Source organism: Lissotriton vulgaris, chromosome 3_1 (assembly GCF_964263255.1).
Source record: "Lissotriton vulgaris chromosome 3_1, aLisVul1.2, whole genome shotgun sequence".
NCBI lineage: Eukaryota > Metazoa > Chordata > Amphibia > Caudata > Salamandridae > Lissotriton > Lissotriton vulgaris.
In genome coordinates, this window is record NC_141689.1 from 1,928,985,019 (window position 1) to 1,928,998,600 (window position 13,582).

Consider the following 13,582-nt stretch of genomic DNA (forward strand, 5'->3'; position numbering starts at 1 on the left):
ACCAGCCCCCCTTGTCCCAAAGCTCAGCAGGATGGAGCACCCCACAGCCAGAAGCATGTGGTGGACATTCCATTGCTCTCCACAAACTTACAGGTGGGTAGCAATCTGAACTGGGAGGGGTGCTTGTGGGTGAGAAGCCTGCACTGCAACTCTCACAGGCCCGCTTGCCCCACAGCTCAGCAGGATGGAGCACTCCATCCCACACCCACAACCATGTGGCAGCAATTGCATTGCTCTCTACAAACTTACAGGTAGGTAGCCATCTTAACAGGGAGGGGTGTTTGTGGGTGGGAAGCCTGCACTACAACTACCACCAGGCCCACTTGTCCCAAAGCTCAGCACTATGGAAAACTCCACACCGCAGCCAGAAGCATGTATCAGTCATTGCATTGATCACCTTCACCTAACAGGTAGGTAGCCATCTTGTGCTCTCCCGTCCCACCCCTGAGCAGGATGGAACACTCCCCATCCAAGAGCAATGTGTAGCCTATTTCCATCCTCTGCTCCACTTCACAGGGAGGCAGCCATCTTAACAGGGATGGGTGTTTGTGAGTGGGAAGCCTGCACTACAACTCCCACCAGGCCCCTTGCCCAAAAGCTCAGCAGGATGGAACAATTCTCCCACAGCCAGAAGCATGTGGCAGACATTGCATTGTTTCCCACAAACTTACAGGAAGGTAGTAATCTGAACAGGGAGGGGTGTTTGTGGGTGTGAAGCCTGCACTACTATTCCCACCAGGCCCACTTGTCCCAAAGCTCAGCATGATGGAGCACTCCCCCCATCCAGAAGCATAGGTCAGCCATTGCATTGCTCACCTTCACCTAAGAGGTAGGTTGCCATCTTATGCTCTCCTTTCCCACACCTGAGCCGGATCGAGCACTCCCCCATCCAAGAGCCATGTGTAGCCTATTCCCTTCCTCTGCTCCACTTCACAGAGAGGCAGCCATCTTAACAGGGAGGGGTGTTTGTGGGTGGGAAGCCTGCACTACAACTCCCACCAGGCACCCTTGTCCCAACGCTCAGCAGGATAGTACACCCCCACACCCAGAACCATGTGGAAACAATTCTCCTCAACTGTGTCACAGAACAGGTAGGTAGACAGTACATGCACCCTGCCATTTCTCTCAAAAAAGAATGGAGCCATATGACCACACCAGCCCTCACGTGTCACCCAACTTGGCATAGATCCAATAGCTACTTCCAGTGTGTAGACAGCTAAGCATATGTTACTATCACTGAAATTAAAGTTTGAACCACAAACTCGCATGTTGAAGAAATTCAGGGCACAATCATGCACTGTACTGAACTCTATTTGCAAGTGCCATGGTGGCAGAGCATGAAGGCCCTTATGAACACAAAACATGCATGGTCAGTTGGTAAAATAAAGTAAAGTATAAGATATGACAAAGGTATGCATAAGATTACAATGGCTAGTTCTTGCTCAGATGTAACGTCTTCCATGCAGAGCAAACCAAAAAGATGCATTACATATAGTTGATGTGCTGCATGTCATTAGATGCCGACATGTCCTTGTAATCACACAATTTGTACGTGGAACAGGGGATCTATTTACATGCCATACCATGGATAAGTAATTTAGGTACCTCCATATCATGTCATGATGCACAGTACCTTGCAGCCATACAAAGTGATATTAGTGTAAACTGTGTGGTGAATCACATGTAACATCCAAACTTCTAACACCAAGCTAGTGGGCTGCACTTCAATGACCATATCACCTCTGTTCAACAGGGGATCAACAATTGACTGCTGCAGAAGACAACACCGACCTGCAGTCAGTCTCCCCCTTGGAACATGGACTCTAGGATACAGACTCCCTTCGTTTCTCGGATGAGGAACCCGACCCTGGCCCATCCAGACTGTCGGGGCGCACCACATACCAGTACCCCACTGTCCCCACCACGACCACCTCAGCAATAGCAACCCTGTTGACCCCTGCTGCAACAACCTGTACAGCCTCAACCACCACCAGTGCTGCCTGCAACACTCTCCCTGCCTCAGTGGTTACCAATACCCTCACAGAATCAGAGGAGGGCAGGGAGATTCTGCGGGTATTTCGAGTGGCAATGCCACAGGTCTGTGACAGCAGGGCAGGTGGGAGAGCAACTGGGGGGCCGAAGCCCTGGCCAACATCGCCAGAGTCCCTGGGCATACAAACAAGCCCAGGGACACATAGGCCAGGTTCTGGAAGGAGTGCATGTGCTCCGCCTGTTGCTGAGGTCCATGGACATGCATATGGGCCAAATCGTGGACCTCATGGGCCACCTTTTGGGTGTTCTGCGGGATAGTCATGCGGCCCAATGGTCAGCTCAAACCTCTACAATGGCCCACAGGATGATACTCCCACCACCTCAGCTGCGGCCCCAGAGAGGGGTAAGCTACAACAGAATGACTCCTCAGACACCGCTGAGCCCGCATCAGTGCTCCACCGGGAAAAAGCAAAAGGGGCCGTCCAAAAAACACAATGGTTGGATCACGTGGCAATGCACCAGCCAAACGCAAGTCAAAGAGGCAGCCATGATGGCATCTCTGTTTACCTTGACATTGATTTTGTTGACTATCTTTACCCACACTGCCATGTTGATGGCAGGTGTTGGACTGTGGTGTCACCACTTCAATTTGGTGACTGCTCTATTGTCTTGTTTACCATCACTGACAACTTATCAATTTACTTTGCACCTTTTTTTGAACATCACTTGTATGTCACAAACACTCTTTGTAAATAAATACTCTTTACACACCTATGTCTTTGTGTCAGCTCCATGTTTATCACAGTATGTACAATGTTGACTCAGATTCCAATGTACCAGAGGCTCTGATTGTGACAAAGCATTGAGAGGCTGAAAGGACCTAGAAAGACACAAGAGAACAACATTTACTTGTCAGGTGAATGCATCACAGCCAAAACACACTAGTCATCAAGGTACACAAGCCAGCACACATTACATAGAGAAACAGTATCAACATAGACGTCATGTGGCGGTCATGAGTACACTGTGCCACAAACATCAGCCATCAGAACAGAGCCAACAGCAGGCAGCAGTTAAAAAGCTCCTCTAGGCATTGACTACCATCAGACAGCAGACAATGGCACTGTTGTACAATGTCAATCACACTCAAGGTAAGTAGTGGTTGATGAGCTGCTGGCACAGGTTGACACCTTCCTCCTCTCTACTATCCTCATCACTGGACATGTGTGGGTTTGCAGGGGGATGTGGACAAGATCATAAACATCACCCTTCACAGTTGCCAATTCATGTCTCCTGAGATAATGGATGTAGTGGTCCTTTTATGTCATCATTGCAGACAGGACATCACGTAGCACCATGCTAAACATTGGTGGAGACATCCCACCTGCACTGGACACCGTGTACTGGAACGAACCAGTTGCAAAGAAATGCATGGCCGCCATCACCTTACATTTTGGTGTCAAAGCAGTTGGATAGGTTCTTGAAGGGTAGGTCGATCCACACAGAATTTATGTATGATGTCCTCACCCTCCATGTCTGCCAGCAATGTGAATGGAAGATGCACATTTGGTCACCTCCTACATAAGATATAAGGGGACATATGTCAATTCAATTCCCCTATGAAATGTGTCCAACATCTTAAATTTTGACTGACACAGCGCCAACAATGACTGGCCTGAAACAACATCTTACAGCACAAGTCATATGCATAGACACCTTGACCTAAAGTAGTTGTACATGTGTTCAGTTTGTACATAGTGAGTACCCCAGAACAGATTCAGACTATTTGAATGTAAAATGGTGCATTCCGACATCTTGTATCACCAGCCCTGAGAGTAGTTGACACAGCACATGTCTGAAATAGCAACACTGCTGGCTTCTATGAAGCTGCTTCGCCTGCCACACCTACTTGCGTGGGTCAGACAGGGCACACATTAACAACACAATGAGCACAGTGTGTGCATACATTTCAAGTATCAACATGAGTTTAGCAATCTACACAGTGAAATAGGCACATTATGTAGTCAGTACATCATTACTGTGGGTTGCTTAGCCATCTCTCACATTGACAGGTTTACATATTTGAGAGCCCATCACACAACAGATCTGTGTAAATGCACAACAACATCATAAGTGACATGTGAGGGAGTACATACTAATGCATGTACTCCTGTGCACTGACATGGCATGTGTAGTCATCAGTGCGTTTAATGTTACACTAGCATTGACTTTAACTATCTGGTGGCATGATTCATAGTAAGCGTCTACTGTTCAATGATGAGAACTGGCCATTGGCATTGCTACATCATGATGTGTTCATAGGAGCCGTAAGCATGCACCGCCACTATAATCATGGTCACTAGCAGCATTTTAAAAATGCCAATTCGCGGTAGTGACTGCCTGGCCCCCACAGTGTGACAACGCCAATGCCCATGCCCCTTCAGCCAATGGGTACTGCAATCACAGTAGTGAAATACACATTTGAATCCCGTGGTAGGCGTGCTCTGCCACCGCAATCACGGTCATTAGCATCAATTTAAAAATGCCAATTTGCGGAAGCGACCGCCTGGCACCCGCGGTGTGACACCGCCAATGCCCATGACCCTTCAGCCGATGGGAACCGCGATCGCGGTAGTGAAATACACATGTGTAAATCACAGTAGGAGTGCTCCACTACCACAGGCCTGATCATTGGGTACAATTGAAAGATACATGATTGCAGTTGCGACCACCTGGGCCCTGCAGTGTGAGACCACCAATGCCCATGCCCCTTCAGCCAATAGAAAACACGATCACGGTAGTGAAATACACATTTGATAATCGCGGTAGGTATTCTCCGCTACCACGGGCCCGGTCATTGGGTACAATTGAAAGATACACAATTGCACTAGCGACTACCTGGGCCCCGCTGTGTAACACCGCCAATGCCCATGCCCCTTCATCCAATAGGAACCGTGATCGCTGTAGTGAAATAGACATTTGAAAATCGCAGTAGGTGTGCTCCACTACTGCAGGCCGGGTGACTGGGTACAATTGAAAGATGCAAGATTGCAGTAGCGGCCGCCTGGCCCCCGCAGTGTGACACTGCCAATGCCCATGCCCTTTTAGCCAATGGGAACCCCGATTGCGGTAGTGAAATACACAATTCAAAAACGCGGTAGGTGTCCACCGCCCCCGCGGGCCTGGTCATTGGTTACATTTGAAAAAAGCTGACCTGGAATACCAATTGCAGCAGCTGAGTACCACTGAAACAACCCCAGGGGGCTATATATGTCTGTGAGAGAGCCACCCATTTCCACTGCATCCAGACACTGGTGTCTGCCATTCTTCATCCCCAACTACTGCTGATCCTGTCTCCTGGACCCAGTGATGGCAAGAACTGAGAACATCAGGGCCCGTCCCTTCACCTCAGAGGAGCTGGAGGTCCTGGTGGACAAGGTGCTTTCAAAGTATGGGAGGCTATATGGTGCTCTGATGTAATGGTAAGTGTTTCAGAGTGAAAGTTTGAGAGTGCAAAGACTGCTCACATGATGTAGCTCTGCTCTAGTATGTGCCTGCGAGTGCAAGTTAATGTGGATGCATCCTCATTTTCATAATATCATGCTCCAATCATGGCCTAGTAAATATTGCACTTGAGTATTTGGGGAGGTTGGCAACATGGACATTTCCACAGCCCTTCTTCTGCAATAACAATTCAAATGTAGGTCTGAGACTGGGTAATGTAATTGTGTAATACACTGCCTAGCATGCCGACTTCAGGTAAATTTGGTGTGTAGCCTTATTTCCATAGATCCATTGCTGCATTTAAGGATGGGAGGGACATGCAGTGTTTGAAGCCGTACAGTAACACTTCTGGTTTGGACAGTGAAAGTCTGAACAAACATTGCCTATGCTTATGGATGTCATAGTCCATGAGGTTTTCACATGCTCATTTGTGGCATTACAAATGTGTTTCGTCCAAAGGGTACTTTAGGATGTGTGTACAATTGTCATATTGCCCCCATGGATACGTATGTATTATGCACAAGATTGAAATGCCTTAGTGTAACACTCTTGGTGGAAATTCAACTATGACACATCAGATTAATGTACTTCGGAAATATCATCCTTCTATTGTTTTCATTATGTATTCTGACTCATATGTGTACGCACTGTTTGCCCTCTCATATTGTACATGCATGTTAATGTTCTGATGGCCTATGTTTAACCTCATTCCTCCTATTCCTCAATGAGCTATCTTAGGCCTGAGGGTTGCCCAAGACAGACATTGTGAGAAGAGTGTGAGAATGTAAGATCATGTCGCTAAATGTGACCTCCATGACACAGGCAGCCATTCACAGGCCAAGGACATTGAGGAGTTTGCAGCATTGGACACAGTTACTCTGCCTGACACATCATTTCCAATGTGTTGTATGTCTTGCTCACTCACATAAGGGCCTTCTTCAAATTGCTTTCTGTGATGGCTTTCTGCATGTGTGTGAGATGGTCATGTACTGTGTCCATCATCACACCAGCATACATTTCTATGAGATTATCTGATGCAAATGTACTACATGTCTGCTCAGCATTTCTGTACTGGACTGCTATGTTTTTGAATGCGCCTCTACTGTCACATAGTGGTACATAACACAGTATCACTGAAACTTCCTCTTCATGTCTCACATGCTTGCAGCTTAAACTGTACCAGCGTGCCATATAAAGGGCCATTGCATGCAAGGTGCAGGCTCTGTGTGTCTCCAACCGACTGCAAACACACTGTCACAAGAGGTGGGATGACATCTGCCAGCTGAGCAAAAACGTGGCAGAGATGACGTTGGGGATGCTTTCTCGTACTGGAAGGTTGGCGCGCAGGAGCATGATACCACTAATGGCCCTCATCTTGGCAGTGACACAGCCAAAGCTGAATGGACATTTGGGGGCCATCAGTTGGGGTGAGTATTCTGTGAAGGGTGACTTTGGGTGTGAGTGACTACATGTATCCCAACCCTGAGCCAGTGCAGAGCTCTGTGATGTTTCTAATGTGATGCAATGGCTTCTAAGTGGCCTCTGTGTTGAGTGCGGCTGTCATGCATTTTCTCTACATGTTCTTTCTCATGTGTTTAATACAATGACCCTTGACATTGCAAGATCAGATGTTGCCTTCTGACATCTGCTGCATTATGGGTGTCATAGACATCACCGGGCAGTGAACAGCAGTGTGCATCATCTTAGTGTGCTTTCGTGGATGTGTGCTGTGCCTGACTTGGAAATTGTGAGAACTACACATTTGACACCAATGTGCAACAGAGGGTGTGCTTCAAAGCACAACGTGGTGGATATAAGTACCTCATGGCCATTCTAAAAGGACATTTTGGAGCCAGTAGCTGTGTTGTTCCCTTAAAGTGGCTCCACATGTGACTTAGACAATATGTTGTGATGTATATCTATTTCACCTACAGACAGAGAGGTATGCTTACAAAGATCAATATGTTAGGTTACAAGGAGGCACGGGCCAGCTATTTGGCTGTGTGAACGTTACATGGGTCATTAATGTCAGCTATGCATGTTCACATGCATCTTCTGAGTTTTGCATTAAGGTTGCACATGCAGACTGCACAGAGCGGTGGGCAACATGGGGGTATCATATTCTAGTTTTGTACTTGGCTTGCATATGATGTTTGTGAGTATGGCACTATACTGAACCTACGTCTCTGTCTATTGCAGCATCTACCGAGGGCACCAAAGGATAGGGGATGGACACCAGTGGTGAAGCTTCTGGCACAACTGCTACATATGAGCTCACTGACACTGATGTGACACGCACCTCGGAGGGGGACAGGAGTGCCCTGGAAGAATCACACCCAGAAATACCAACCTCAAAATCATCTGACTCCAGCAGTGACTCCTCAATGTTGGCGGGCATAGGGAGTTTGAAATCTGCCTCTTCTTCCACCACACATCATCCAGTGCCCACCCTCCCAGCTACTACCACCAGTCCTGGCCGTGCCCGCAGCCCTAGGAAAGGTAGAGTGTCCTTCCTACCAGGCACCGCTGCTCCTGCCCCTGTCTCCCCTGCTGCCCTCTGTATGAAGGCAGTGGACCATATACATCAGCGGTGTATTGGTCAGATTACTGTACTGACTGCCTTCCAGGATCATGACAAGAAGCTGGCACAGGTAGTTGCCTTCATGGAGGACATTCTGAAGTGGGTGGGCTACACAGAACTGTCCAGTCTTTGTCCTCCACAGTGATGGCAGCCATTCAGCTGTCACAGGCTCCCTGTCCAGTTTCAATCCCTTCAGCAACCACCCTGCCAGTGGCACCACCTGATGAGAGTGCCCACACACCACAGCCCTCAGGCACCAAGTATTCCACACGCAGCACACAACAGCAGCCCTCTACACGGCACAAAGCACAGACAACAACCACAAAACAAAAAAAGACACACAGGAGCGCAAAGGCAAAAGCCCTACATATGACACTCAGGGGCATCTGGCCAAGAAGCAGGCCTCAAGCTTACATTCATTCAAATCACCCCCATCCAAGGACACTCACATCCTCACACCTGCTACTAAAGACAAACAAACTGTTGCCCTAAATGCTGTGAAGCTGGTGCCTAGAAAGAGTCAGCACAAACAGCTCTTTAAGGCAGATTCACCCACAACGTCACATCCCACCAACACCCCTGTGAAACTGGGACAGAGTGCAAAGTGGGGGTTTTACCTGGAAAACAGAGGATGGAGGGGAAGAGGCAAGGCATACCACCAGGTCCAGCAAATCCCCACAGGGAGGGCCACATGCACCTGATACACCTTTGGTAGAGAGTGAGGCTGTTGTGCCCACCCCTCTTCCCACTCCTGCCAAGACAATTCTTGCCTATCGAATCCCCAAGAAGTGGAGACCCAGCCCTCCACATTCACCCTCACACACTGTGTTTCACAGCAGCATGTCTCTGCCTCCTCCCTGTGCTACCATGCCACCCTGTCCAAGCAGCCCTCAGGCTCCAACAGCCACTGATGCCTCTACCTCAGCTGGTTCTCTCTCTCGCAGGTCCAGTATTCCAACTGGTCCGACAATCAGTCACCTCCCAGTTAATCTGACAGCCAAGTCTGAGGCAAAGTCCCCCTCCCAAACCCATCTCTCCCACAGCTGTGCCTGGACTGCCCATTTGTATCCCCCGAGCTGTGGTGATGCCTAAGCATGGGTCGAAAATCCGTTCCGCTCGCGGATTTCGTGGATTTTCGGTAAATTCGCAATCCGCGAGATTCGCGAATTTCCCGCAAAATCCGCGAGCAGAACAGATTGGGTCAAAAGTTCAAACTGACTTTTGTAACTCTTTTAGAATGGTGCCGGCAAGCTGCCAGAGCCATTCTAAAAGAGTTACAAAAGTCAGCTTCAAAAGGAAGCTCTAATAGATAAAGTAAAGCAGGTGCTGCTCAAATTCAGTTACACAATCATTAATCACCCCAAACTTGGGGTGATTAATGATTGTGTAACTTAATTTGACCTTCAAATGGAGCACCTGCTTTACTTTATCTATTAGTGCTTCCTGTTGAAGCTATTTCTAACTATTTCAGAATGGCGCTGGCAGCTTGCCGGCGCCATTCTAAGTGGGGCTGAGGGCAGAAGGGCACAAAAGTGGGACAGAGGGCAGAAGTGGACAAAAAAAGAGTGGGGCAGAGGGCAGAAGGGCACAGAAACGAGTGATACAGAGGGCAGATGGATAAGGAAAGTAAAATTGATTAGTTCCTAGGACGTCATGGTAATGTAACAATAGAATTGCACATTAAATTAAATAGCGCTTTCAATATCAGGGCACTGTAAAGGAATGATCTCATGACGCCTAAATACAATTTTGGGATTTATACATCACAATATTCCGCATAGAATTTTGAGAATGAGTAAGTTGACGCTTAATATGAATGTGACTCTGAGTTTAGTATTGCACAACTCGTTTTTAATTATACGTTTTTTAATAATATGCTTCTTAATTCTCAACTGTGTCTCTATGTCATTGTACACTGCTGAAGTGTCTTTTCCCACTTATTCGCTACAAATGTTGTTGCACTATCTCCCTTTTCTTTCATTACAGGTACAATGTGACCTACTACCACAAAACGAATCAGGTTACAAATTTACATTTTCCCTTTTTTTCACTTAATCACTTTATGGTCCTGAGGAAAGCCGACTGACCAATAGGCAGATAAGGCTGAAACATGTCGACCACTTTTAACCTCACAAGATTAGTGCGCTAGAATTCCTAAATAATTCCATAGCGACACGCCTTAACCTTTTACCCGAATCCAGAAATATTAAAGTTGAACCTCTGGCTGTCCGGGTATTTTAGAACACCTTTATAGCACTGTTTCACTTATTCACCATCACTACTGTTTTAACCAATGTTACAACCTCCTGGCGGAGGGTGCAAACAAAAACCGACCCAAGGATTACGCACGGACACGTGTTACAAGAAGCAGGGACACATCATATACCGCTACACGACTCTGAAAAAACACGTGTATGAGGGTCTTTTATTTGGGAGACACCTACCGATCCACCTGCAGACCTTGGTTATGCAGGACCAGTGATCCTTTCCACATTGATTTATAATTATTGAAAGGAGATTGAAAGGATCTCTACTCTCTCTCCCCCCACCAATTGATAATACGACATTGACGATCAGTCAGACGGAAGCATTTTGGATGCGTTGTAGTCGTCATAGGTGTTTGCCTGGGATTCCTGCGTAGAGTGTGTTGTCTGCTGCTGACGATGGCCTGTGTCACCGTTCTTCTTGTTTCGGTCGGGATCCACTTGTAGATCCTGGGATGCATGCAGATGGTGTTGTAGCAGGAGGAGGAGACGGCATTGACCCGCTTAGACATAGAGAGGGAGGAGTCAAGGATGAATCCTAGATTGCGTGCATGGTCGGTGGGTGTTGGTGCTGTTCCGAGTGTGGTCGGCCACCAGGAGTTGTCCCAGGCTAAGGGGGTGGGTCCGAGGATGAGGACCTCCATCTTGTCCGAGTTCAACTTTAGACGGCTGCTCCTCATCCAGTCGGCGTAGGTCTTCATTCCCTCGTGATGGTTGGTTTTGGCAGTGTGTGGGTCCTTGTTGATGGAGAGGATAAGCTGGGTGTCGTCAGCGTAGGAGCTGATGTTGAGGTCGTGATGGTGGGCCACCTGTGCGAGGGGGACCATGTAGACATTGAACAGCTTTGGGCTGATAAAAAGTGCCGGATAATAAATCATAATAATTTACTATTCTAATCCCAAAACAACTAAACGTAGGGAAAGCGTTGAATACTAAACCATAATATTTTCCTATTCTAATTCTAAGCCCATCTAAACTCAGGGAAAGCGGTGGATAGTAAACAATAAAAATGAACAATCATAACTCCGAAGGTATTAAACTCAGGGATAGCGCTGGATAGTAAACCATTATAATTTACTTTTCTAACTCCAAATCAAACAAAACTCAGGGAAAGCGATGGATAGTAAATCATAATATTGTACTATTCTAACTCCAAACCCAAATAAACTAAGGGAAAGAACTGGATAGTACACCAAACTAATTTACTCTTTTAACTCCAAATCCAACTATTCTCAGGTAAAGCGCTGGACAGTACACCATACTAATTTACTGTTCTAACTCCAAATCCAACCATTCTTAGGGAAAGTGCTGGATAATAGACCATAATAATTTACTATTCTAATTCCGAAACCAACTAAACTCAGGTAAAGCTCTGTATACTAAACCATAATATTTTAATATTTTAACTCCAAATCCAACTAAACTCAGGCAAAACACTAGATAGTAAACCATAATAATTTCTTATTCTGAATCCAAATCTAACTAAACTGAGGGAAAGCACTGGATAGTAAATCATAATATTTTCTATTCAAACTCCCTATCCAACTAAACTCAGGGCAAGCACTGGATAATAAACCATATTAATTTACTATTCTAACTTTAAATCAAACTAAACTCTGGGAAAGCCCAGGGAAGTAATTCCATACTAATTTACTATTCTAACTCCAAATCAAACTAAACTCAGGGAAAGCGATGGATACTAAACTATATTAATTTACTATTATAACTCCAAATCGAACTGAACACAGTGAAAGCGTTGGATAGTAAACCATAATAATTTACTATTCTAACTCCAAACCCCAAAAAACTCTGGGAAAGCGCTGGGTAGTAAACCATACTAATTTACTATTCTAACTCCAAATCAAACTATTCTCAGGGAAAGTGCTGGATAGTAAACCATATGAATTTACTGTTTTAACTCCAAATCCAACTATTCTCAGGGAATGTTCTGGATAATAAACCATATTAATTTACTATTCTAATTCCGAATCAAACTAAACACTCCGAAAGCACTGGATAGTAAGCCATAATAATTTACTATTCTAACTCCAAACCCAAATACACTCAGGGAATTTGCTGGGTAGTAAACAATAATTATTTACCATTCGAACTCCAAATCCAATTAAACTCAGGGAAAGTGCTGGATAGTAAAACATAATAATTGAGTATTCTAACTCGAAAACAACTAAACTCAGGGAAAACGCTGGATAGTAAACCATAAAAAATTACTAATATATCTCCAAAACTACTAAACTCAGGAAAAGCGCTGGATAGTAAACCATAATAATTTACTTTTCTAACTCCAAATCCAACTAAACTCTGGGAAAGCACTGGATAGTAAATCATACTAATTTACTATTCTAACTCTAAATCCAACTAATCTCAGGATAAGCGCTGGAAACTAAACCATAATAATGTACTATTTTAACTCAAAATCCAACTAAACTCAGGGAAAGCGCTGGATACTAAACCATATTAATTTCCTATTTTAAAGCCAAACCCAACTAAGCTCAGGAAAAGAGCTGGATAGTAAACCATATTTAGTATTAAAATTCCAAATCCAAATAAACTCAGGGAAAGCAATAAATAGTAAAGCATAATAATTTACTATTCTAACTCGAAACCCTATTAAACTCAGGGAAAGTGCTGGATAGTAAACCATATTAAGTTACTATTCTAACTTCAAACAACTAAACTCAAAGAAAGCGCTGGATAATAATTCATAATAATTTATTATTCTAAACCCAAAACAACTAAACTTAGGGAAAGCGTTGGATAGTAAACCATAATAATTTACTATTCTAACTCCAAACCCAAATAAACTCAGGGAAAGTGCTGGATAGTGAACCATATTAATTTACTATTCTAACTCCAAACCCAACTGAACTCAGTGAAAGCATTGATTAGTAAACCGTAATAATTTACTATTCTAACTCCAAATACAACTAAACTCACGGAAAGCGCTGAATAGTAAACCATAATAATTTACTATTCTAACTTCAAATCAAACTATACTCTGGAAAATCCCAGGGCAGTAAACCATACTAATTTACTATTCTAACTCCAAATCAAACTAAACTCAGGGAAAGCGATGGATACTAAAATATAATATTTTCCTATTCTAACTCCAAATCGAACTGAACTCAGGGAAAGCATTGGAGAGTAAACCATAATAATTTACTATTCTAACTCCAAACCCAAATAAACTCAGGGAAAGTGCTGGATAATAGACCATAATAAT